The 27488-nt window shown below is 45.9% G+C and overlaps 1 long non-coding RNA gene and 1 other non-coding gene across 2 annotated transcripts; both read right to left on the bottom strand.

Moving 5' to 3' along the window:
* Positions 1-1974: 1974 nt before the first annotated feature.
* LOC135371663 (uncharacterized) lies at positions 1975-22553 on the bottom strand. Its single transcript, XR_010415685.1, has 3 exons — positions 22287-22553; positions 6020-6152; positions 1975-2120 (listed from the first exon to the last, which is right to left on the bottom strand). It is a non-coding gene; the product is annotated as an uncharacterized LOC135371663 (long non-coding RNA).
* On the bottom strand, positions 9035-9105 carry Trnag-gcc (transfer RNA glycine (anticodon GCC)). Its single transcript has one exon. It is a non-coding gene; the product is annotated as a tRNA-Gly (tRNA).
* Positions 22554-27488: the final 4935 nt, after the last annotated feature.

Genomic DNA, 27488 nt, shown 5'->3' with positions numbered 1-27488 from the left:
GTAACGCGATACCGCAACCGCTACCAAATAAAAGTAACGTATCTGATGGCAGTTATTGAAGGAAGTTATGTGGTGTAAAACAAACTTCGTTAAATAATGTGCTGAATTGTGTTCTACTATGTGTACCATGGAATATTTTATGCTTATGTTTAAAAATGTGTAGACACAACGTTCAGACAATGCATCTCTTTTTAATATGTGCGGTAAAGATGGTGGCCTGCAGTCTTCCCCGCGCAGACCGCAAAACATCTAAATTGGCTTGGTAAAACTTGTTTCTTTTGTTATTGAAGCGCGCACATCCTGACATCAACAGGCTGGCTGAGATAACACACAGATAAGATACAGACAACAGGTTTCAAAAATGGGATCCACGTGTGGCATTGTCCTGGCTCTGTCCCTGCTCAAGGTGCAACGCAACGCATGCAAGGAGGATGGAGCGCATGCTCTTGGGCTAACGGCACTGGAGCTGTCACGTGACCAGTAGTTCGGTAGAAACCCGTAAGAGACGATTGAGTCACGTGCTGTCCAGACACGAGTGCCACCGTCTATTCGCAGGAACACCGGCGGGTACTCCCGACAGCCTCCGCTCAGCACACCACTCATTCTAGTCCTCTATACCTCGTGGGTGCCTGTGCGAGAAAGCACACTACTCACAGCTCCCTCCCACGAGGATCACGTACGCGGGAAAAAGCCTACTATCCACTATGTGCACTAATGTGGTGTGTATGCAAAAAAGTGGTCTGTGGAACTGCTCTGTTTCAGACGAGAGCGGTGCAGAGCGACATGCCGCAACGTGTCGCTTTCTATGTGTCTTCGAACCTGGCACGTGACACACTGTTAGAAAAATTTATACCTTTTAGGGTATAAACGGCTTGTACCAGGACACATACCTTTTGAGGTGTAAACGCTATACCTCCTTCGAGGTATAGTAACTTTATGCCTCCCTGAAGGTATATTATTTGCACCTCATGGTATAAACATATATCCCCTTGAAGGTATATTTTCAAACCCGGGGTGTAGTCTTGGAAAACTGGAATATTCGATTTATTTCAGCGCTGCATAAGAGTGACACGTTCCTGGTTCAGGTCGTAAGAAAATTACACCAAAGTAATATTGAGCGACAAGTGCTTTAATAACAACAGCTACCGCGAGAAGGAAAGAGAGAAAGAAAATACCTGGACACGCACGCACACAAACGTACCCACAAACTCATATTCACAAAGTGCAGGTGTAAAACGTAGAGGAGAGCTCGTGCAGATTACTCGCCACGCAAGAAGCAACGTGGGAGGATTTGGTAGAAGACAGATACTGGTAATAATACATCGTGGCTTCGCAAAATGTGGGGCACCTTCGTCCGGCGAGCAACTATATGAGTGAGGACGCGTCTCTGGTCATTCTGGTCGTATCTGGTCATTTCAGGAACAAGTAGCACGCTGCTATAAACAATTTCCCCTACTAATTGCGATGCAGCTGTATTACTGACTGTGTTTCTTTATTCAATTACTGCTCAACTAAGATGGTAGTGTCTCCACCACAAATTAATGTGGTACCACAGGTTCATATCTAAATGTATAAAAAATACCGAAGGTATAAACCCAAGAAGGAAGTACCTTATTATTCCCTCAACTGGCGTGGAAGGTATAGCCTCGGCGACTTATACCTTCCGTATGGTTTAAACGGGGTATAGACGTTGGTGACGAGGAAGAAATATGGTAGTTAAGTCCTAGTTTATACCTTGGTTATAACTCTTCTATACCTTTTCTTCTAACAGTGCAGGTGGTGACGTAACATGCTGTATATTTTGTCGTACCTACGTAATTCAGCTTTTAGCACAAAATATTGATGTTCTGTTTCATCATAATACAAGGCAGAAAATTTGACAGTAACACATAGATCGGCGCGCGTACCCAGCTATATCAATCTGGATTGACAAGGTTGTGCAGAAGAGAAATAAGTTGGACTTTTGGAGAGGGCTGTTGCTAAATAGGCCGTTTTATTCGGTAAGTTGTAATGTTTCGTTGCTGTATTATGTATCAAGTCCTTGGTGTGCAGATACCTACAGGGTCTTGCTCAAACTGTACACAGACGCAGTCTTCGGGGCAAGGCATCTTCTTGTTGCACTGAAACGATGTCATAATCATGCAAGTCTAGCGCACATCCTCTCCATTTCATCGTTCCTCTGTCGAGCCTAATCTAGGTCACATCAAAAGACATGAACGTCTACCCTCTATGTGTGTTGCTTGTGTATACCATTTCACTCAGAAAACAAATGCTGCAGAAGCTTCCAAACGATACCGAGAATACAGAATATGAGACGACCGCCACCCCGTTGACCACGAAAAGTTTTCTTTTCTTTTTTTGAAGTGCGGGTGTTTTCTTTTTTCAGAATTGGGCTAGGACACGCAATTTGGCCATTAGGTTACCGAATTTGGCTGCGATTAGGAATAAAGTTTCCTATATATTGCTACGTATCGTCTTTGGGGCGACCACACGCAACAACAACAACCGGCAGCGAGGCGTCCAACGACGGGCTGGGGCTCGCGACACGTCGCGCTACATGGCAAGCGATCCTTCTGGAAGCATCTGCTCCTTCGCTCGCATCAATCTCAAGGACGGACCGACGACCTTGGAGAGGCTTCTGCATTTCCTTCTCTCGGTAGCAGATCATATCCTCCAAACGCCCATTTCCACCGACATCCCAATTCAACCAAAAGCTCATTTCCTCCAAAAAAATATTCGGAGGTTCTGGGCTTTCGGTTGATCTGGGCATGCGGGTGGCAGTGACCCATATCCCCCAAATGATCTTTTCATCCAAGCGCCCAGAACCACCGAAAGCGGGATACTTCAAAGGACACGCGTCCACCGTTTAACAGGGAGAGGAGGAAGGGTGAGCGGTTACCAAGTATGCGGGAATCCGATGTACAGCTCGAGGCAGAGTTCACTGGAACGCCACTTCGACTGCCGGAGCTAAACTCGGGGAGAGAGCAACCCTAGCGGCTCTTACGAGAAATAAAGGCAAATAGTGTTCCGACTGTCCCACTGTTGCTGTGTTGCTGTGGAGGTGTAAGCCTTGCCATGAGCTATTGACTCGGCATTGCCCTTAGCTGTGGTTATCGTCGCGATGTTTGTTTGTGTTTGCGGCGATTATGGGAAGGTGTATGCCGGCTGATATCGCACGGATACGATGCCTTTATCTCATTGATACACGCGAAAGTGGTCGCGTTCGCTTAGTGGGGCATTTTCAGATTTGTGATAAAACAAATGATGCACGGGGTCTAGTGGAAAATTTATTGGAGTTGCTGTCCACCTTTGCGCGTATCAATGAGATAACAGCATCGTACCCGCGTGATATCGGCCAGCATACACCTTTACATAATCGTCTCAAACCCAAACATCGCGATGATAACCACCGTTGAGAGTAATGCCGAGTCAACAACTCATGCCAAGGCGGACACCTTCGCAGCATCATGGCGAATTGTTGTTGTTGTTGCTCCTCAAGCTGCTCAAGAGTGGTGATCATTTGGTGGCAACTTTTTTTTTTTTTTTTTTTTGCCAGATCCCGAGCAGTCAAGCTATATTGCATTTTCGCGTGGCACTTCCTGTGCGCCCGGAATTTCCCAGCTATTACTTTTTTCGTCCGGTCTCGAAACGATCGAGCAGCGGGTCGCCCAACTATATCCGGTGTCGTCAAATCCGCACTGCAACGGTGGCGAGTGCTCTCATTGGACCGCACGTCGAAGTTCACGTGATTTAGCAGACGACGGAACCCGAAGACAGGCGACCGCGATGGCCCTAGCGTGATCCAAGTGTACGAATTCTGCCCTGATTCAAAAAGGATGAGGCGAGCCTGAGCCTGATCCTAAAACCGCCAGATCCCTTGCACTCATGTTCGGGTGGCAACTGTCACATGATCCAGCTCCGGAGCCGACCTAGCAATTTTCGAGCGCCAGGCAGTGTTGTAATTAAATGACCACCACAATTCGCCATAAGTAGGACAGTTGAAACATTATTTCCCTTTATTTCTCCTAAGCGCCGCTAGGGTGATGCTCTTCCCGATTCAGCGGTCGAAGTGGCGTTCCAGGTAACTCTGCTTCGAGCTGTACTTCCTTCAACTCGCCAGAGAGGGTCACGTGGGTTCCTGACTGCTGCTCATCCGGTGCTCAAAATGTTCTGTAGCATGAGGTATGCGGTCCGTTGATTTGCACAGCTTCCTTTGTTCCCCTGCTTACTAATAATTCTCCTTAGAGATGTAACATATATGACTAATATAAATATGAGAGCTGATGCACGAGATCTATATTAAAGAAGCTTGATCGTAGTTGGATAGAAATGACAAGACACTCGGTGTGTACAAATGAGATCGCGTTCAAGAAGTGATCTGAACGGAGAGGTATCCCGAAAATGAATTTTATTGGTATGCACGTTGTTGACGGGAGAAGCACTATCTTCGGAAGGCCATGGAAGTCCGCGTCATGATTCACGGAAAAAGAACATGGTGGGAGTGGTATGTTTGTGGCTGGAACATTTAGCGGGACGGCGGAAAACAAACAAACCTCAAGCGCCTTCAGAGGAGATCGACAGTTCAGAGGATATGTTGGTTTCATGCATTCATACTGTTTGCAAGCTTTTTCCAGGGGTTGTTTCAGCCGGTAGAGTGTTTTCTGAACCTGTATTAACAGAACGCATAAAAGAAAAGTAAAGGAGGAGGTCCTTTTTGTAACCTTCTTCGAGACCTGTGAAGTGGGCGCTTTGTTACTATATTTGCTTTCCACTATGATGACCTACACAGTGCCTAGAGCGCGGTCACTCGCATGGAAAATATCTCTGTTCGGATCGGATCATTTTTTAAACGCGGTCGACATCAATAATACCTTTCCTTTGCAAACTTCACTTCTGACTCAGTTGCAGGATTGGATTCCCGCACACGCAAAAACAGCTCAGCCTTCCTCCTCTTCCTGACAAACAGAGGAATCGTGTCCTTTCAAGTATCCCGCTTTCGGTGGTTCTGGGCGCTCGGATGAAAAGAGCTTTTGGGGGATATGGGTCACTGCCACCCGCGTGCCCAGATCAACCGAAAGCCCAGAACCTCCGAACATTTTTTCGGATGAAATGAGCTTTTGGTTGATTTGGAACGTCGGTGGAAATGGGCATTTGGAGGATATGAGGCCTAACCCCTTCTCTCCACCGACGCGTGTTTTCTGCAATGTTCACCGCTGTGCACAAAAGCTTGTGAGCTCCCAGTCGGAGCATTATTCTTTATCTTAGTTTCGTTTAAGAGCTATCGCTCTTGTGTGTGTGCAGCCAGGCAGCTGAATAAAGTGTTCGCCGATTATTCCCCGTCCCGCTCGTCTGTTTTCATCCGTGACAATATTGAGCCACCTATTAGCAGATATGTTTAAACTAACTTGTGCTTAAGATGCTTTTAGGGAAATATGAGACAGAAGAATTGGAGGCAGTCATTATTTAAGGCGGCTCTGTTCCTTTAAAATCCTGAAACACGTGCGCATATTGACCAGAAACCAGTAACAATGAAAGATGAAAGTCACTGAAAAGGTTAGCCAGCTGTAGGGCTCGAACCCACATCTTCTGGATTGCTGGACTAATGCTTTGTATGTATTTGTCCCTTCTATGTTTGTTCCAGCCTCAGAACATCAGTTCTTTCATGTTAACCAGTAACAAGTTTTGCATTGCAAATGACCTCCGCTTCAGATCCCTACCGACCGTAGGCGGTGTTCCACACGTGTCCGTGCTCAAGTCATACGTAACGTTATCCGCCTCATTTGTTGCAAGCATGGCTCCGACTGCAGCGGACGAACGTTGTGAGTAAGAAAATACATCTTCGCCCCCACCTTCGCTCACGGGACCGCTCGCTCGTGATGCCAATCCTTCGCTCTCAGCTCTACGCTTTTGAATTGAACTCCTGCTCTCCTCAATGTCATCATAACTAGCAACTGGGAATCCGTTACTAAATTATTGTTTTTATGCACATCGATAGTTATAGGTGCCATCTTGTACTTACAAATGTTCTCTTTTGGCCAGGTTGGGAACATGGTTGATCTGTGGGAATTTGCCCGAAAGGCCCAGGAACGCGTCTTTCATCGTCGCCCTGGTCGTAGATTTCCCGGGAACTGCGTCCTTGCACCCCGTCCTCTCTACAGTACAGCAAAAGGAAAACAACAAATACATACACCCGTCAATAGAAGTGGGTGGTATTTTACAGCCGTATCTACCTTCGCAGAAAACGTGTGCCCCTGGTTCTCATTATGTACCCATTGCTGTGGCTTGGTGGCCGATATGCACCACGTGATGCCAGCAACACATTGTCCAGAACATTCAGCTTCTATCGGGATGATTCCTTAGCGACTGGTTGTCTACTCAAAGCACCTGTACCAATGACATATCTCCGAGGGTGATTTGTACAGTTCGCCTCCAGCCTCCAGCATTTGAGCTTCACCCGCGGGAAAATAGGAAGGACTTGGGAGCACCGACCTTGACTTTAAGTCGGAGCATCGTTCCGAATATTAATCGTCATACGTCATCGTTATGCGTCATGCTTATGATATCTTCCACTCCATGTGTTCTCTCGTGGGCATCTCTAACAGACGGCACCCACTTGTTTGTGTGGTGATTACTATTTATTATTTATCGTTCTTGACGTCGTTGGGGTCACCCAAAATCTGTAAGCGAAGGAAGGAAAAGAAAGAGACATGAAGAAAGTGGGCGGGGGCGGAATTCGTGAAAGAAGAAAGCAGAGTGCAAGCCACGATGAATTGGGGTAGGTTTCAGCTTCTTGGAGTCTTGTAAAAGTCACGTTACGTGAGAAGACAGATGTAAAGACTTTGCAGACGCCATTTGAGGCTACTTTGACACGCTATATGTCTATCCATCTAGAATTCCCGCAACTAACATTTAGCGGTCTATGCAGGCTACAGTAACACAAAAACCAGCAAGCTGGGGGCGAAGTCACGTGTAAGCCTCACTTAAGCTCACGCTATATGGATGCTTCACTTTTCTCTGCAACATGAAGTGTCCTGATACCTTTCACCATGGCACTGTCTCCTCTCCGGAAATTATGTGGACAGCACACCTGTCCATGACACTGCCACTATATAGGGAAACGTGTCATCAGGGACTGGAGGTTCCCGACGAGTGTACCGCAAGAGGTACACCAAGACGTAACGTTGAGTGTGGAAGTACTATCTCTTCTATATAGTATCTAACCTAGAGTATTACCTGCACTGAAACAATCCGATGCGATGCGAAGACCCCTGCAGATTGGCTTTCGTGAAGCAGTTGCAAAAGGAGATCACATTCCATATCATATATATCAGGCAATATCACAACCGGCATTAGCCCAGTCGTTAAGGGGGTGATTGCAGCTTATGCTTCCGACATGCGCGGTTTCCGAGGGAATATGTTTTTTTAGGTATTCAGGAAAAGGATAAGCAATAGGTGTCCTTTTCCTGTGCCAATGTACAGTACAGACCATCACGGTTACAAAGGACAAGACATCCTTTGTAGAGCACGAAGAATAATTAGCCCAACAGCTAAATATTTCTTACGGTTGCATACAGCAACATTTCCCGTAACAACGTGCCGCTTGTGAACGTTTTCTCGTTTCCGTTTTTTTCTCTCTCTCTCTCTTTATGGGTGCATGCCGTGGTCCACGATCTGACTTTAGCGGAGTAGGCGGCAAGCGTTGATCACTTGATCAGTGCTTCATCTCATGTTAGGATGCTGTGATCTTTTGCAAGGTCTTCCAAAGGAAGAAGAAAACCTATTCCAAAGGAAAAGGCTTGTCTTGAACTTTTCGCTATTCTCAAGCTCCATCCACATTTAGCGAGCGTTGTCCGGTCCTCGTAGCGCGCGTTGCGTTAAATTTCTTCATAACGTGCGCTATACGAAACGCGGCTCCTTCCATCGCCTCCTGCCGGCAGTAACGGCGATTGTCGCGAGAGTATTGGCGAAGTATTGAAGCGCAACGAAGGGTCCTCCGACCGTAACAGTAAGCGATGTTGGAGAAGGCGATCATTGAGACCATCCACCTTTACCGTTAGTATCCTAAAAATGTCGCGGATGAAAATAAACATACAGCGCATTTCCTTGACACAAGGGCTATCCCCCGTATTCCCAACCAACCCTAAGGGCTCCCTATGTAACCTCTAGCCCTGAGGGAGACGAATTTTGTTTCCCAAAGCGCCCATATCTGCAACGGCGCCCCAAGGGCACGCGCCAGCCAAGTGAGCTCGCGAGCTCACTGTACGCTCCCTGAGGGACGCTCGCCTCGAAACAAACATGGATGACATGTGCATTTGTGGATCGCGTCGTGCGATTCGAGCGTTATACCCTCACGGTGGTATTGCCGTAGTGACGGTTCGACGAATTCGTGACTAGGAAAACTACCTTGTGCGGTACGACGAATATGAATTGAAAGAAAGATAAGTTGCGTGTGCATGAACACAACACTACAGACTATACTGAACATCAGGAGGGGCACGGACAATCCTGGCTTCCCTTGTCCGGCCATTCAGTGATCGTTACAATCTGGCCGTTTAATACAACACACACACACACACACACATAAGGAGACGATGGTGAGATGTGTACATATCATATCCGCAATATCCAACAGTTGTACAACATCTGAATACTGACACGAAGTAGCCCACCATACATGAAGTTTGCAAGTCGAACGCGAACAGAACAGGAGAGATACCAAAGTAGCAGACGACAGCCATCGGAAGCGGAAATGACGCGCGGTCCTGCGCATGCGCTTCTGCTTCGTTCTACGAGGAATCGGGCCGAATCCCCTTCGAGCCTCCCGACGGCCAGCCCTTCGCTGAGGGCGTGCACGTTTACGTTTGAGAAACGCATGCTGCCCTCAGGGGATGTTCGCCCTCAAGGGACCCTGGGCTAAGGGCGCCCTGAGGGCAAAGTTGCGGGTGGTTTGGGAATACGGCCCTAAGAGTTTGGAGCTGGAAGCCGAAATTACCTGGCTACAGTATCCCGTAAGCCTATAAAATTCCATAAATAATGCGTCGGCCGGGAATCGAACCCGGGCCACCCGCGTGGCAGGCGAGTATTCTACCACTGAACCACCGACGCCTGTGTTACACCCGACTCAACCAGCTTGCCACAGGAAAAATCAAACTCCACAGCTTGCTCTATCGAGGTCAGTGCCTCTATTTTCGTCCTACGCGTTTCGGCCTATCGGTCGGCGACTTACGAGGCATGGGCGTACCGAGAGGGGGAGGGGAGGGGGGAGCCTCAAGGTCACTTTTGAAAATTAAGTGCCTTATCTGTTCGTAGGTCGTCATAATTTTTCTCCTATTTCATAGTCCGGCTTTATGCACTAAAATCTTCCAAAATATGCATGCAAATATGCGGCGCGAAACCTCTAAATATGTACAGAATATGCGGAAATTGTACGATGGCAGAAATGTTGCTTTACAAGCTTTTGCGCACCTTAGAACTACAGTATATAAATAGCCAAATTGGTGGACTAGGTGGACTTTAGTGACATAGAATGAAAAAGCGTGGCCCTAACATTCAGCCAATATCAAGTTCTTCCCTCGTGTTTCATTTTCGGCCAGCGAAACAGGGCTGCTTTTTAGCGCTCTTTCTTACAACTTTGCGCCTTGTTAAGGGCACTTTTCGCACAAGCTGGAAGGGATAAATAAATTCAGCGTGTTCTGGACCTTCCATACTTCAAAATCACATGTTTTGAAGGCCGACCACACAATACTTTTTGCCCCATTTAATCCCAAATGCCGTAGTTTTGGTAAAGTTGGCCGTTTTCAACGGCATTTTAGAAAATGAAGCGTTCGGCCGAGAACAATCCAAATAGATGGAGATGACAGATCAATATTTATACTAAAGCATATAAAGAAATTGAGAAGGTACTTTTTGATAAGGGTGAGAAAATATTTTTTATATCCCACCTACTCTACACATAGTTGCGACAGACATTATATTCACATCTATGCTACTACCGCGTATTACACTCTTAAACCCGTACCTTTTATTGTAACTTTTAGAAACATGTAACTTCTGTATAGACGTAGATTTCGAGATTTCTTATAGGTTACACCACTGTAACGTATATTTAGAGGTTAAAAGCGACCAAGGTCATGTCTTTACAACACGAATAGAAGTTACATCTAGGAAAAAACAAAAACAGCTTGTTGTAACTTATAAATGTACCCTCTACTCCGACACTGTAACTTCTAAGCGAAATCTCCAACGATAATCTCTTTGTTAGTTTCTTATCGTTTGTTTTCCTTTTGTTTTTCAGCATAATGCCGCGTTTCAGCCTCCCATTCGAGACGACAGTTGCGAATCTACGCTGTTATTTTTTATCTGTTTCAGCATCACCTATACGTCAACTACATGTTATCAATGCTGTATGAACACAGATTATAAGTTCGCAGTCTGAAATACTGATAGTATGTTTCTTTCTAAAGGGTGGAAAACAATTGTCAATGCCGCAACCACCAAGATTTCCGATTTCGCTGCGTAGCCGAGCCTGGTCTAGGTCTATCCACACTGAGAGCGGTTTCCTTGAAACGCTTAACGCTCGTCGTCCGTCCGTTAACAAGTGTAATCTGTTTTAATCAGTGGTTTTCCTCGCGTTTATCATAGTGTCGTCAGGAACAACGGAAAAGCTAGATGTCGCTAGCAAACAAGTATATTTTCGGTGTTCTCAGTGGAAAGTGTAGTGAGTGCGAAGATTGCAAAGAATATATAACCGAAAACGAACGTCACCACCGCAGCCCTAATTCACACACTTCATACACTGGGTAAGTGTACATTTTGTGCTAGGTACGTGCGTTATTTTGATAGCAAGAGCTCTTAGCGCAGGTTTGTTGTGATTATGGCAAGCGTTTTGCGGTCCTCCATATGAACGCCACTTACGCTTGCTACTTTTCTGCTCTTACTTGGTCGCCAAGTAAATACACCGGCGTGCATTTTGCGAGCTGCGGATATATGCATCGAGATATATAATTCGCAGCTTCCTACTTGTTGTATTCTTACGATATTCTAAGACTCAATCGCGGAGTGAACGCCTTCCCGCATTTATGCTGCTTTGTACCTTGTGCTTTGTACGGATTTGAATGGTTCCGTAAATGTTACTCTCATTGCCCAAACTTTTGTTCCCAGGATCCCACATGCAGGTTCACATACTGTCACCAGCGCAATGCAGTACCTCACGAACTCGTCCCAGTGCGCCTCCGACGCTGATAACGCAGTAATGTAGTCTCTCCTGCGTTACTGTACACTTATATTCCTCAAGGTTGTGTGCGTTTTATGTAATACTGTATTGCCATTTGCGCTCGCCTCTGCAACACGAATGTGGAATAAATTTTTTTCTGCTGCAGTTCTCCATTTCGTTGGGTGTGTTCAGCTTGGCAAACATAGGTCAGTTGTTTTGACTCGCTAGCTTCCTCGCACTTTTATGCATTGCTTCTCACTTAAAAAAAAGATAGTTCTTTTTTCCACATACATGATAAAGCGACCATGGTTTCTCCTCACACCAGAATCGCACTTGTGCACAATGTGTCACCTCTCCACAGACTTCTGTTTTTGTAATATACATATGTTCAAGATCTCCTTTTCTGCTGGTTCATTTTGGTACATTGGTGTGTTCTGTAAATGTATGTCCATATCCCACGCACAGGGTGTTTGTTTTTATTCGCATCACACCAGCGCTCATTTGACAGGTGGGTTATGTTAATTTTCGCAAATTAACCCATCCGTAGTTACAAACATTTCCGACATTTCCTGACGCATGTGTTTGTAACTACGGATCGACTAATTAGCAAAGATTTACATAACCCGCCTGCCAAATGAGCGCTACTCTGTTGCGAATAAAAATGAACATCCTGTATAAAAAGCCGCACGTTGGCGTAACCTTTACGGGCAGGTGCTGGATTGAAGGCCGTAACCTCTAATTAGTGGGTTTCCTTGTAACTTTTATAAAAGGGGTCACTCAGAGGGTACCTGGTAGCTTCTGAAATAGAGGGTAAAATATTGCGATTTTTTACCCTTTACTAAAGGGTACGGAGTTAAGAGTGTAGCCCGAGACGTTCATGTGGTGCTTGCTAATCTATCCACACTGAACAGCTGACTGCTGATGATCACCCAAGCAGGCTGAAATGATAAAAACAGACAGTCTACATATTTTATTTTCGCGATTGTAACAGTTTGAAGTAAGAGCAAAAAGATACCCACATAAATGAATGCACAACTGTTTCGTTATTATTTCATATTTTCTTTGGAAACGTTAAAAAGCAAAGGCGACCATTGGCAGGGTATGTTATTAGAAGTAACCACTACAGTTTCCTCTGTACGGCGAAAACATAGGTCTCGAACGCTGCTCCGACTGGAGTTTCCGTGCGTGCCACGCACTTTCATACCGCAGTCCTTCATTTTGCACACGCGCATTGGCTGACATTCCTACTTCGGCCATTGTTCAACAAAACGACTTCAGCAAGAAACTTGGAGCAATAACAACCTTTTTGGTAACCCGGCATGCATCACATGTGAGAAAGACGATCATAAACTAATCAGCTGAGCCGCGGATGAGCTCTAATAAGCCGATTTCAAGGCCATGTTTTAAAGGTTGATTGGATGTACGCGCGCTTTTTGGACGCTACATTGCAGCAAAAGCCATCCGCTCACAACGTGACCTGCGCAGTGGCGAACCCAAGGAGGGCGGTTGTGGGATTGCCCCCCCCCCAAAAAAAAAAAAAACGTCAGTTTATACATTGGATTTCACGCTCCCACCTCTCCCACTACGCGCTCTGACAAAGAAACCGCCCCCTCCCCCCAAACCGAGGGTCTGGATCCGCACCTGGACCTGCGTTGCTATTAATCATAAGAAACGCGCATTTGAAGGGTTAGTATGGTTTGCTCACAATGTTCCTTGTGAGTGTGAAAGCATCACTGTCGTTTCTTACCACTTTAATAATATTAATAATTGGGGGTTTACGTCGCGAGACAACTGAGATCATGAGCGACGCCACAGTGGTCGGTTTGTGGATTGCTTTTGCCCATCTGAGGGTTCTTTAACGTGCGATGAAAGCTCATCACACGGCCCCCCGTATTTAACGTCCTTCGCGGAAGACGGCGTGTCTAAGCAACTTGTACCCTGCCACCAAGTTGCTGGCGTCCTCGGCCGGGTTCGAACCCGCGATCAGAAGGCGAACACGCTACCGACTGAGCCACCAAGGCCGGTCTCTTACCACTTTAAACGCCGCGAATGAAAGACTCTGAGAAACACCTAATAACAATAGTTCCAATGCTCTTATAACAATAAAAACTACACAGTTTATTAACAAAAGGGCTGGCAAAAGAGGACATGCTCATATCCGTCCGCAGGACGCGGCTTGTGAAACCTAGCCACGCGACCTGTTTGCGCGCCTAACAGGGAGCCGTCTCGTGCGGCCCTCGCGTAACCATTTGGGACATAAAAAATATTTTCTGGCCCTTATCAAAAAGTACCTTCTCAATTTTTTTATATGCTTTAGTATATATATTGATCTGTCATTTCCATCTATTTGGATTGTTCTCGGCCGACCGCTTCATTTTCAAAAATGCCGTTGAAAACGGCTAACTTTACCAAAACTACGGCATTTGGGATTAAATTGGGCAAAAAGTATTGTGTGGTCAGCCTTCAAAACATGTGATTTTGAAGTATGGAAGGTCCAGAACACGCTGAATTGATTCGCTGCCAGGCTGCTGGCCACCGAGCGGACACCCGTAGAACCACCAATGAATGACAGTAACTGCAGCCAGCCGATATGATATGTGGTGATCCGAAACAATGCCGAAACTTCCGTTCGTATGCGATGGACTTTCCCGGCTTAAAGAACTAAAACAGGAATAAGCGCTGCACAGTTCCGCAGTGATAAATACTGCGAAAAAGTCGATTCAATACCGAGAAGGCGAAGAGAAAAAAGATATTAGAGAGTTTTAGTAGACCGTTACGTAACGCACGCAACGTTAACGCAAAGTACGTAGTTCTCTACCGTGAAACGAATAGGAAGAGAGTTTTAGCAGATCGTCAGGCAACGCTACGAACGGTAGGGTAAGAACTGTGTAGCCAGCCAACGGCGATAACATGAAGTACCGTTCCCAAGTTGCCTATGCGTCTGTTTCTGAACGAATTGCCGAATATAACTATGTTTTCATGCTCTGTTGTTTGTTTCTTTTCATTTTAAAACCAACTTGTTGTTCCTTCAACGAACTAAGGAACAACGGACAACCCCTGCCGGTCACGGTCAGTCCATCTCATCGTGATGGCGGGTGCGTCTGCTCGCGCGAACCGCTCGAGTCGGCATTCGAGAGACAATATCTTCGAATTCGACTGTCATGATGTTTTGTACGCTGAATTTCCGGATTCATTGAGCTCCAGTGATATCGAGGACTTGATTCTCCTGGGTGAAGTAAAGAGACAGAAGAGATATACATCATCTGGAGGACTTTTCAATTTGGATGCTATTGAGGACGCCACTACAAAAAGAATGGAAATGTTTCGGTTTCGTAAAGAAGACATATCGCGTCTCTTCCGTGCACTACGATTGCCCCCCAAGTGACAGTACAGGAGGGCATAAAGATCGACGGGAAAGAGGCTTTGTGCATAGCACTTAGGCGGTTAGCATACCCCAACCATCTATGTGACTTGGAGGGTAAGTATTTTTGGGCGTCACTACTCCACGCTATCGTGCATAGCCAACATCGTTATTCACCATATTGCTACAACTTTCGGACATCTGTTAAAGAACTTAAGTGCGAACTCTTGGCTGGTTCCAGAAACTTTGGAAGAATTTGCTCAGGTAGGTAATATAATAGACACAGTGAGATAAAGTGCCCTTGTGCTGCTGCAAGACAATATGATCAATTATTAATCATTTAGTTCATTAAACAGTTATCGAGTTTGCTTCACAAGAATGTTGTAGACAGGCTGTTGTATATTGCAGGCTGTTCATAGAAAGGGGGCACCACTCCAAACGTGCTGGGGCTTCATTGACGGAACAGCTAGAAGTATCTGTCGCCCCATACGGGATCAGAAAGAATACTTTTCAGGGCATAAGAGGCAACACGTCGTAAAATACGAAGCGGTTATGTGTCCGAATGGTATCTTGTGCCATGCTGAGGTCCTTATGTAGGTCGCAGGCATGATGCAGGTAAGTGAAGCATGCTTTGGTACAATTTTGTCAAATGGTGACTCAACAGAGAAACATCATTTCCTTTTCTGAGCACGCATTCTGAGGGATAGTGGCTTTTACAGTCAACTGGAGAACATCGTCAAAGGCTACCAGCATGTCCTCTATGGTGATCCGGCTTACGCTCTGCGACCACTTCTCAGGAGGCCATACGGCGGTACTTCCCTTACGGAAGAGCAACAGTCATATAGTTCAGCGATGAGCAAAGTGCGACAGGCAGTCGAGTGGGGGTTTGGCAAGGTTGCGTCTGACTTTGCGTTTATAGATTTTAAGAAAAATCAGAAATTGCTCCTACAGGATGTGGGAGGTATGCACACGGCTGCAGTTATACTAACAAACTGCCATACTTGTTTGTACGGATGCCAGACAAGTCAGTACTTTGGAGTTGAGCCACCTGAACTGGAAACGTATTTGAGTTAAGCATATTCCCACGTCAACTTTCTTTATTGAAACAGCAATTTCTTTTCCACCAGAAACACTCACCCTCCAACTACAGCTCATGTGGAATACACAGCAGCAGCAACGTGGAACCCCTCTGTGAATCACATGCACCCGTGTGTTCGGAACAAAATTGGTAATAGCAGAACAAAACCAAATACGTGTCAAGTGATAGTGGGCTTACAACGAAAAACAAACTTCGGTTTCCACACAGGAAGATTAGCACTTTGTTGAAATATTGTACATCCTAGGATGTAAAATATTTTAGCAAAGTGCTAATTTAGCTGTGTTGAAACCGAAGTATGTTTTTCGTTGTAAGCCCACTATCACTTGACACGTATTTGGTTTCGTTATGCTATTACAAATTTTGTTCCGAACACAAGGGTGCATGTTTTGTGTCCAATAAAGGTTGTTGGAAACAACATTATTTGTCTGACTAAATGCGGCACAACAGGTAAATGAAATTGGTGTCCAGGTTAATCAAGGTTGGTCATCACTTTTTGTGCAACATTTCTTGGATTATCACTCTCATCAGATCCAACTGTGTATGCTGAAAATCAATTTGTCTGTTCCGTTCTTCTTTGATTAGTGTCATTATCTCGCGTTTCAAATCCATTGTGGCTTGAAATTTTATCCTGTCAAATGATTGTTTTTCCTCATCAATAAGCAGTCTTCTTTCTTCCAACACCGGCTCTTTGTCTTTTTGATCTGCCTCCCTCCTGTGCTTCCGCTCCAGGTAGTGCACAGCTTGAGAGTTGAAAAATCGGTCTCCTTTAAAACACAAGAAAACCATGATGTCAATGGATTGGAGATGCTGTGTAGCATAATTTTATAGATAACTTAATGCATATTTACAGCACTGACGCCTTCTAGCTTTACATGTCGGTACTTCAGTGGCAAAATAAAGTTGTGTGTGTAAAGCTGTTCATTTCATGTATACATCTAACACTGTGCGTTTTCTCCGGGACACCGGTCTTCTCTGTGCCTTATGATGTGGGTGCATACCTGTGTCTGTCTGTTTCTTCCTAGCGTTGGTTGGTCACTGATTCCACTGACTATTGACCTCTATTCAGCATCGTTCATCACCTCATCATCAGGACACATCTCATCCTGCCCATTGTGCCTTGGGGTAGTGGGCCGCACCTCATGTGAATTTCCCCATTCATCATCAATAATTTATTTGTTGTTGTGTGGAGCATTTCACACAGATATTATGCTTGCCATGTCGTGACCGTCACACAGGCCTCTGTGGTCTCTCTATATCCATGAAAGTCGAAGACCCACTTCCTGTCACGCTGTGGACATCTTGCTGTAGCATTTCTGTGTTGCTTGATGCTGGTTCCACCTGTGGTGTACTGGACATTCCTTCTGGATCACCTGGTGCTGGCGTACGTCTTTCTTCAAACATTTCTTCAAATATGGCTTGAGCAGGGCTTGGATTAGACCTATCATCTGCGATGGAAGGAACCACACAGGAATGTATATTTCAATTCAACACAAAGGAAGAAATTTCTTACCTTGCCTGTTGCCCTCAGAATATAGGCTCTGTTCTGTGGATGCTGCAAACAACTCCCGCCTTGCAGCATTTAGTTTTGCCATGACATGGCCATACTCCATAGCCTTGTCATAAATTTCTTGTAGCAATTTTTCTTTCTCTTCATACTGCTCTTCTGTTCCTGACCTAAGAAGGAGGCAGCGTGGACACACGTTTAGTGGACACACCGGCGTACACTAAACCCATTGCATACATGATTGACGTGCATCAGTGCCCAATGATTCATCTTTCAAGGTGAATAATATAAGTGACTAGGTTTTACATCTTAGAAGCCAGACCATCCTGGGGAAACCACGTCATAATGTTATTCACTTCCATTTTACAACAGATACTCCTCAGTTTCCTGCCACTTATCAGTGTAAAACGAAAGACCGCCACTGGTGCGCACGTTGGAAGGTGACGCGAACCTAAGAGCCTGCTTCATAAACTCGAAATATCGGTCCAGAAGCACATTAAACATCTCTCCGTAATGATTACTGTAACACAACAGATGTAACATAGCTATGCACCTGGGAATTATACAGTATGGGGAGGGAATGTTGAAGTTGATATGATTGTGCTTTCAAGAGCAGTAAAAGTGAAAACACTGTACTCAAAAGCTCTGGTTAGGATACAGTAGAAACCGACCGAGACAGCGACACGGAAAAGTGCTTACTTTCGGAGATTTCGCCGGTCTTCTTTCACAAAAAAAAAGAAAGCAGCAGGTCTGTCCGTTCCCTCACGGCCCTTGCAGAGAACTTCTCTCTCTCAACCTCTCTCAACAAGAAAATATCGTCCCTCGTATTGAAGCGTAGCCTTGCTGTTTTCTCACTCGATGCAGCCGACGAGGTGCTGGCATTGCAGGCAGCCATCTTGTTTTGTGATGAAAACGACGTAGCGGATGGAACGCTAGCAGCGGAGCCGATCGTTCGAACGTAAACCCGGAAGCAGCGCCTACGTTCCCGCGCATGCGCTCTCGCTCGCGTGGAGAATAGCGTTCGCTCCGTTCGCTGCGTAACGATCTACTAAAACCAGGGTGTCGGAGCGAATCGAAAACCGGAACCGAAAACAAAAAAAAAACGCTATTTTGGTGCGAACCGGAACCGAATCGAAACCGTATATGTTTTTTTCGCTCAGGAGTGAAACCGAAAAATCTATTTAACGGTTTTCGGTCCAAGCAAAAACTTCGCCGGTTTGTACTTCGAGTAGGCGAATGAAACTGTCGTCGTGTGTTCTGAAGTCATGTCATGGATACTTTACGAGGTTACGGTTACGGTGCAATGTATGTCGGTATACTATGACCCCTAGGGTCTTAGGCTGTAACGTTTCATCGTTCGCGCACATAGACTTAGAGGTACATGTGACCGGTTGTGACTCTCTACCAATGTGCCGTAGTGTTCGTTTTAATTTCATATACCCAAACTCTCCTCAACTAAACCGCGACCCAAGGGAGCTGCGAAACGGCTTCTCTATCGGTAATGTCGCGCAACGTGTCCCTTGTTTGAGAGCAGCGAAGTTGAATACATTTACGTATCCGCGAGGCAAGCGCGTGCGAATTGGCGCCTCTTTTGTGGACAGGACACGAAGAAAAGAAAACTAAGCCGTCGAGCGCGTTTGTGAGTGAAGGTGTTCCTCGATTTGCGTCGTACTCGTGCGGTAGTGCTTGCTGGCGAGGAAGCAGCAACAGGCATTCGGATGGGACGCGATCGCACCAATCCAGCAAGAAAGTACTTTACGTATGGCATCACGACAAACAAATCGGTCAGTATCATGCGCTTCAAGAGAGGAGAAAGCCTATTTGAACAGACAGTCACCTAGAGGAACCAGGAGCATATCATTAGCAGCACATCAGCATTAATATTAATTAGTATTAATTACCATGTATGCGGAACAAACGGGTTTACATTTTGCAACATCGATTTTTTTTTCTGGGAATGAATATGCCCACCAGAAGCGAAACCGGTTAAAACCGGTATGAACCGTTATTTTTTTTGCTCCGGAGCAGAACCGGTACCGGATCGTTTATGATAGAACCGGAACGAAAAACGTTTCGGTTCGACACCCTGACTAAAACTCTCTATTGTCCCAACGAAACAGGAACAGCGAGTCTGTAACACGCTACAGATTCGGTCGCTGTCGCCGCTGTCGCGGGAGCAGCTTCCCGATCCATTTGTGAGGCGACAGCAGCTGGCGACAAAACTACATTGGCGAGAGAAGAATTCGTATTTTTCAATTGATTATGCGGCATATCTGTCAAAACATCATAAAATTTCGACTGAAACGCCGCAGGAAGATAAACACCGAGAGAAATTTATACTACCGTAAGTTTGTTATAATATGTGTGTCTGTGGTGGCGCTGCAGTTCCATCCGTTTCCACACAATGTGCAATAGATTTTGGCCATACGCGATAACCATCGATTCAAACGGCTGCTTTCCCCTACAATCTCGAAATTTCATTATAACGAAGTTGGCTTGACACTTACGCTACGCTGTTTCCCCCGCACCTCTATGCTTTGTCGTTCGCTCCAGCTGCATACCGCCAAATCTAGCGAGTTTTGGGCACGCGCCGGGCAACGGTGACTGGCGACAAGCGACAAATATCTGCGGGGAGCTGATGAAGGATTTTGTAGCCGCGACACCGCTTTTTTGTCGCGAAAGCCCGGGTGCTGCCGCCGAATTTGTCGCTTATCGCGTGTAGCTGTCGCTTGTAGCGGGTTATGGGATCCACCCTTTATTTCTACAATTCTTAAACCTATCTCGTGTATCGAGGAAGAAAGCGTGTAGAAGCAGGTTGATTCAGCGGCAATCATTCTTATCTCCGCCATCTTGAGGTATAGTTGGAGAGGCGAATACTTTTGGTCAAAATTTCCATCTGATCGTGTACTTGGTACTTCGGCTTTTAAAATCGTATGTTTGCTTTACATAGTCAATCTGATGTTAAACAGGATCATTGATGGAGCTTTTGGCGTCCGCGATTCCTGATGCTTCCTTCTATTATACTACCTGTAAACGTTCTAGCCAACGCTTCGATCAACTCAGACTTTCCTTCCAATACGTTAAAAGATGGAGCTGCTTGCTAAACAGTGAAAGCGAAGTTCAGCTCTTCCGGCAAGACGGCAAGGGTGCATGGGGGACTCTCTCTGCTGCCGAGAGTATCCCGTCTGTTTCCGCGTTCGAGGGGGGACTGTTTGGGGGTTATGGAGTTTTGGGAACTTAATTCGTTCTGTATCTCTCTTTCTCCCCGAAAGCCCTATCGCCGCGGTTTTTCATGACTTTAATGCTAGCATTTGTTGACAGCCTTATAGCATTTTTTAAAGGCATGTTCGCGTGATAAGGGTATTGTACGTAAGGAGAGCCATCGTCGAAGCGGAATTTGTCATACCCGCAGTGGATGCTGCTCTTACATGACTGTTACTAAAATGCTTTTATTGTGTAAACAGATGTAACTAATCAACAGTAGTTCAACTAATCTGCTGGCTACACTGTATCCAAATACAGCAACTCTTCATCATGTCAGAGAGCACCAGACTGTCGCACCATTGCAATACAAAGGGCTATCACACAGCGCCTGGAGGTTCGTAGTAAGTCACAAGGACATCAGAGAAGAAACGCACAGAAGTGCGTATAAACACACATACATGCCACTCCGATCCAGAGCTCTTACACAAGACCTCAACTTACAAGATGACAGTGACACCACGTGGCACCACTTACGAGCAAGATGAACAAGGCTTAAAGGGACAGTCTGGACCCCAGATGTCAAGTAAATAGGCATTATCAGATGATTCCTTGTATGTATCTGAGCCATCACGCAAAATATTGCGTTTATTTTTGTCTCCGAGAATTTTAAATGCAATTTTAAGGTTACACCTTTTGTCCCCGTCTGAAAGCCGCACCTGGAACAGTCATTACGGTTGAGCGCTCTCTTCCTGTCTTTTCGGTGTCTGCTGCCTGCTCGGCTCCTCTGAGCGGGCTGTGTGCTGTGTTGTTTCTTTATGCGTCGCCGTTCCTGGTTCCCGTGCTTTGAATACGCATCGCATGCCTGCTTTTTATCAACAGTGACTGGTTACTGCATACATGACGGTTTTGTTGAGCGATGATGAGACATAGGTGTTGCTTAGTGCATTGTGAGAACAAGAAAGGAAACACCGCTTGGATGTCGTTTTTCGGGTTTACCAAGACCAAACCCATAAACAGTTGCGGATAGCCATCACCGTCCTGGATGGAAGCTCGGTGCAGTTCCGATGTCTTTTGAAGAGACAAGTAGGTGTTATTAAGTGTCGATCTCGCTGTCGTCGCAGGTTTGGCCTATATGCAGCTTACACATTTATCAGGCGCGCCTCGCGGAGTTACAGCACCAACACCTGAATAACAAATGTCACATGCTACAAGGTTCGGAATAACATAGGTTATTAAACCAAGTCGCCACTTTCGGCTGGGTCAAGTCTCATCTGAAATCTCATTTTGGGCCTCAACAAATGGCCGCTACGACAGGGAATGCCTTGTTCGTCCCGACCAGCAACGGATCGGTCATTTGCCCAGCAAGTAAACAGGTGTAGTACAAGTCGTGGTCACGGTAAGAAGAAAAGATTTCATCCTCCGCACCGCCTATGGCATTCGCCGTTCGCTTTGGACGCGCCGATTGTTGTATCGCCTTGCAGAAAGGTGACTCGGAAACAGCGGTGACCTCACCGAGAAACCGAAACCGGATATGGGTTACCCGTAAGATTTCATACATTTTATCGAAAACGGGGAAGCTTTGACCATTTATATATTACGAGGATGATATACCTGAGGAGCAGAATCGAATGCAGTCACAGTCCGAATACCCTCTGGAGGTCCGGACTGTCGCTTTAAGCAGCTCTGGAGGTGTTCTAAAAACCACTGCTTGCCATCCTGCAACCATACATACGAGTGCAGGACTGCGTTTTTCTATTGGCAGGTGGCTAGCGCGAATAGGAAAGACTCCTAGCTGATATCGGTAATAACTATATATACTCACAGTCTCGTTCAAAGCAATAATACGTCGTTGAGTAGATATTACTTTGGTAAAAGAATCACTTTCAAGGATCATGAATTCCCTCACCGTTTTATCGTTGCAACCAGTACACAAGCGACGAGAATTTGCACCAGCGTCATTTTGTCGCATTCCTTCACTACCGCCAATGAATATTTTTCCTCTGCACTTACACGGTCTCGGTCACAGTTTCCTCTGCACCAGTTACGGGGTGGCTTTGACGGAATCTGAGCGCCTAGAAAGTGACGAGCATATAAAAATGAAAAAGTGTTGAAAACAAGGTTCGTGACTGGGGTCATCTGTGCCTGAGATGATGGCTACATGAAACGTGCCGCCTCCACAGCTCCCCGTAGTGACTGCGAACGTAAAAGCTGTCGAAGCAGACTCTTTTGTCGGCTCGTAAAATTCATCTCATAATAGGCAATTGGGCAAACAAACTAAACACACAACAGAAGGCCAAATGGGTATCAACTAAGCCCATTTTCCTTTTTTATCTGTTTATTTACCCTATTGATTTCAAACCAGGTCTTTACGAACGCGCGTCGGACCAGGGAATATCTAGAGGCAAGGGAGCACATCTCAATCTGCTGCCCATTCACTCATTTATCGCGCCTTCGAACAGGTCCGTTTGCTTCCAGGCGGAAACGCATAGACGTCCCCGCATCACGTCCTTGCTCGCGCACCGAGGGATCTATGCTATGAAATGCATTCGCTTTCATAGCAAATCGTAAACATAACTTTGATCCTTTCAATTTGCACTAGCACCCCTATAACAGATAACTTTCAACTGCGTAATGATTGATCTTGAGTGTACTAAAGAGTGATACTCTGCTCATGAGCAAACTAATGGCAAAGACCATCACCATATGCTCGAAATCAGCACCATCACTACCTGTGAATACAGAGATTGAGAAAAAGAGAACTAAGGAGGGAAATATTAGCGGTCTCCCTGCTGGTGCAACTAGGAGGAATGCGAAGGCAATCTTTGAACTTCGAAGAAAATGGGAAGATATTTTTAAATAGCGCGTGATCAACAACAACTTTATTGTCTCAAGCGGTAACACCACTGTGCTGTAAAAGCCACATTGAGGCGCATTCGATGAGCTAATGCGGCATCTTGACGAGAGATATGTCGAGGCATGCCAAAAGCGTGCGCTGGATCAACTCTGCTCAGCATAGCTGGTGGGAGAATGTCGGCGTTCCATTTGCAGAAAGCCAGGGGAGTTACGAGACGTCGAAGTACGGAATGGCGATCTCCTCTGAGCACCAAAATCCGTCTCCGAGCCCAGGCGGCACACGACATCGGGCCGATGTCTGTAGCAAGTTGGGCCTGTCGTCCCAACATATTCCCGACACTGCCAACTTGTGACCGATACACGACAGAAGCTGGCAATGTCGGCTCGATGTTGACCCCAAAAAGGCGACATCACGCCGACAATGCCGACCTGCAGCAGATATCCCGGTGAAGTTGGCAATGTCGGCTTCATGTTGACCGAAACCAGCGATATGCAACCGACAATGTCAACTTGCAGGAGATATCCCGCTGAAGTTGGCAACGTCGCCTTGATGTTGGTCGAAACCAGCTACATGTAGCCGACAATGCCAACTTGCATCAGATATCGCACCGAAGTTGGCAGTGTCGGCTCAATGTCACCAGAACCAGCAAGATTGCAACTGGCGACCGCCATCCCACAGAAATTGGCAATGCTGGCTTGATGTTGACCAAAAAGTTATATCAAACTATTCACGTATCAAGCTCAAACAACTATATGCTCCAGACTATGGGATAATATTTAAAAAGGCAAGGTTTCTGGTCCTTTGCAATTTCTTATGATGCTTCACAGATGTATGATATATATATTATGCAAACCGACACCATAAGATTGTGTCATATGGCTCCTAAAATGATTGGCTTCCCTATACATATGTACGTATCACATGTTAAAAAGGGTAATTTATCTGTTTACGAGTAGAAGTGTCACAGAAATATTTTTTTCACAAACGACCAGAGTACTTCATAAGAGTAGCAAATAAATATGCAAGAAACAACACATTATATTAATTTTAAAATGAACAACAGGCATCGTGATTTTTGCATGCTACGCCACGTAAACGTAGGAGCACATTCACAACATTGTGCGCGTTCTTCGCAGCCTTTTAAAAACCCCTGGTGAATTTGCACAGATGCAGAGAGTACTTTTATACGTGTGGCCATGTCGCTGGAGATGTAAAAAATAGTAATTTATCTGTTTACGAGTAGAAGTGTCACAGAAATATTTTTTCACGAACGACCGGAGTACTTCATAAGAGTAGCAAATAGATACGCAAGAAACAAAGAAAGGATACAAGGCTTTTAAAGAAAGGTTACACATAAAAATGCTGCAAACATCGTTGAACTTAAGCGAAGATATTCCAAAAGCCGGGCGTCATAACTGGAGAATGAAAATTGTCACCAACTTGGTCACTGGTTTTGGAGCTCCTCATTCCCGTCCCTAGCCTTGCACTGATGATGTCTCCCGCATAGGAGGCGAAACGTCTAAATAAATTGTTATTTCCCGTTGCGTTAAGTCGGTAACAATTTTCATTCTCCAACGTTGAACTTTTAAGGCCACACAACTAAATTTGTGAAACGACAGAAACAATTTTATTGATCTCCTCTAGGGGTTTTCTCTAATGCAGAGGCAAGCCTTTGTAGGAATCACGTGGTTGGGCCCTGAGAAGGGTCTTTTGCATGGTTCAAAAGGTCTCGGAGCCTTAGCAAAGCGATGCTATGGGAAGCACCAGAGCTAAACTATTGGACGTGGTGTAGGAGTGGCATGACAACATATTCTGATTTGTAGTTAAGCAGTAGGCACTGCTTTTCTTGACCAAAAACATTAAGTGGCAAAGTGCGTTCAGAGTGGCCGCTGCAGCTGTTCACCCGGAAGATGCCCAAGAAGGATGATGTTAAAGGTTTCTCAAAAAAGTCTGTCTTGCTGGAGAACACGGTCGCTCAGACTCGTGACGCACGCACCTCCTGGACACGCGCAACACCACCGCAGTCTAGGAGGTAGAAGAAACCTGGCTTGACATTGTGGCACACAGTTTTGCTGAGGACAGATGTTGCAGTGTTTTTCATTTCGGAAATTCGTCGGCTTAGCTGTGCAAGAGGCCTGTTTGTAGTTCGCAGCATCTGTTTCAGTTTACCCAAGTATGACTCGAAGGAAAGGCAGTGAACCAGTCAAGGGTACCATGCTGTAAACAGTCTCCTGCAAGGTGCGCAAGAGAATGGACGTTGTACACGAGCTGTGTTACACCGTAGAGTTCTCCCATTTCTTGGACGAAATACTTAAGGAGCTTGTCAGCGTAGGCGTTATGTGTTCTGTACAAGGAGGGGGTAGCAAGGATCCTTGCCGCTACATGAAGCAGGACGAAGTGGTCATACAGCATGTCAGTTAACAGTTTCCTCAGTGCCACTGGTCCAGTGTATAATAAGAAGGTGCGGAATTCCGTGGCCTTCCACCTCTCTAGTTCCTCGACTCCCCTGGGCTTTCTTTGAAATATACGGGAAAAGTCCTTCCGGTAGGAATTGAGCCTCCCACTCATGACGTTCTGCTGCTCCGTGGTCAACCTTCCTCGGCCGTACTTCCCACCCGTCCAGATGCGTAGGAGTCTCCGCATCACTCCTAAGCATAGCAAATGCATGTAGTCGAGGGGGAACATTGAGATAATGTCCATGTCCAAATCGAGAAATGGTGATTCTCCTGTGTGATGGCCTTGGCACCTTTGCTCACGGAAGCTTGCATTTGTGTGCAGAGCAGCATCCAGTTCTATGAAAAGTAATCTACTTTCCTTGTGCACACCCTTCTGTGCACACCGTTCGCAACCATGGTAGCTATTGTGGCTTTTGATGCACTTGAGAAAGCTGCGTGCAACGGCATCACATATTATAGCATCAAGTTTAACTTTCACACGCTTCCCTTTGAACTATATCCCATTTGCAGCAAGATGTTCAACCTCCTTAAGGAATGGTGTCAAAAATGCATTCAGGTTCGGCGGTTTTCCTGGGCCGCAGTAAACACTGACCAATAATGGCTGTTGTTTGCCGTAGTTTGTTACCATACATAAAATGGGCCACAAGCACGTCGAAGAGCTTTTATATAAAGTGAGGCCATCGATGTTTGCTTGCAGTATGAGTTGAGCAGGCTGAATCCCTCATTGAATGCACTCTAAAAGACCCGATTCCAATCCAAAGTGGACAAAAGTACCGTTCTGGTCCACATGGGCTTTTCTTTGTGTCCCTAGAATGGTCCGGGCGTCCGCAGGAAGCTCGAGGCCGCAAGACCTGAGGAGTACCGCAATATCGTTGATACAGGTATGTGTGAGGTTGTGTTTTAGGGAAAGCTTGGCTCACCTCATTACTAAGTCCTCCTCACTAATATCTCGGTTCTCCTCACAGACTGCAGAATCTTCTTCCTGCACCGCCGCTTCATCACACAGTTCGTCCCACGAGACATCAGAGTTTGTTTCTTCCGTAGCAGTGTGTGGAACAGTGCCTTCCTCTGTTGGTTCGAACAGTTCATTGATGTCGTCTTCCGACTGCGGTCGAACGAACTGTGCACGTACCTCCGCTGCCTCACTGTTCACAATTTCAGTAACAGTTTCTTCAAACTCCCTTCGTACTGCGCGATACCGTGTCCACCGTGACATGACGCGGTTGGCACAAACTAGAAACGCAATACCTCAAAATAACACAATGCACAACATAGTACAACAAAAGTACGACTAATAAGAACACGCGCAGTGTGTCACACACACAGAAAAGTAGAAACAATCACTGTCAGAAAGCACAGAAACGATCACAGCGAAAATCGCAGAGTAGCGAAATTCGTAAAGTGCACCGCAAAGGCAATAACGAAAAACAGGAAAGAACAATGATTCCGGAAGTTCTCTTGTTGGTCCTCCTGTTGCTCTTTACAATTCGACAAATAAATATTAAAACAGCATTTGTACTTTCCCCTTGTTTTTATATTCCAGTATTTTCAGATGGGTTTCAAAAGGACAGCACATCGAAGGGTTTGTCACCATCATAATTATTCCTGCGTGCTGGACCTTCAATACAAAGAGGCCCCCAGGGGGCACTCCGGCAGTACTATCCCACCAGGTCACCGGGGCTCATCCAAAACTGCCGTCCAACTAAGGAAGCCGCCATTAGGCGTCCCCGTGTTGCCCGGCCAGAACTGGCGGAGCCCGCTAGTTTTGGCGGTGGAAATCTGAACAATGGTTTTGGTT

This window comes from Ornithodoros turicata, unplaced genomic scaffold (assembly GCF_037126465.1).
Source record: "Ornithodoros turicata isolate Travis unplaced genomic scaffold, ASM3712646v1 Chromosome12, whole genome shotgun sequence".
In the NCBI taxonomy this organism is placed as follows: Eukaryota; Metazoa; Arthropoda; class Arachnida; order Ixodida; family Argasidae; genus Ornithodoros; species Ornithodoros turicata.
The sequence above is the reverse complement of the archived record's forward strand: the minus strand, read 5'-3'. Positions and strand labels throughout refer to the sequence as shown.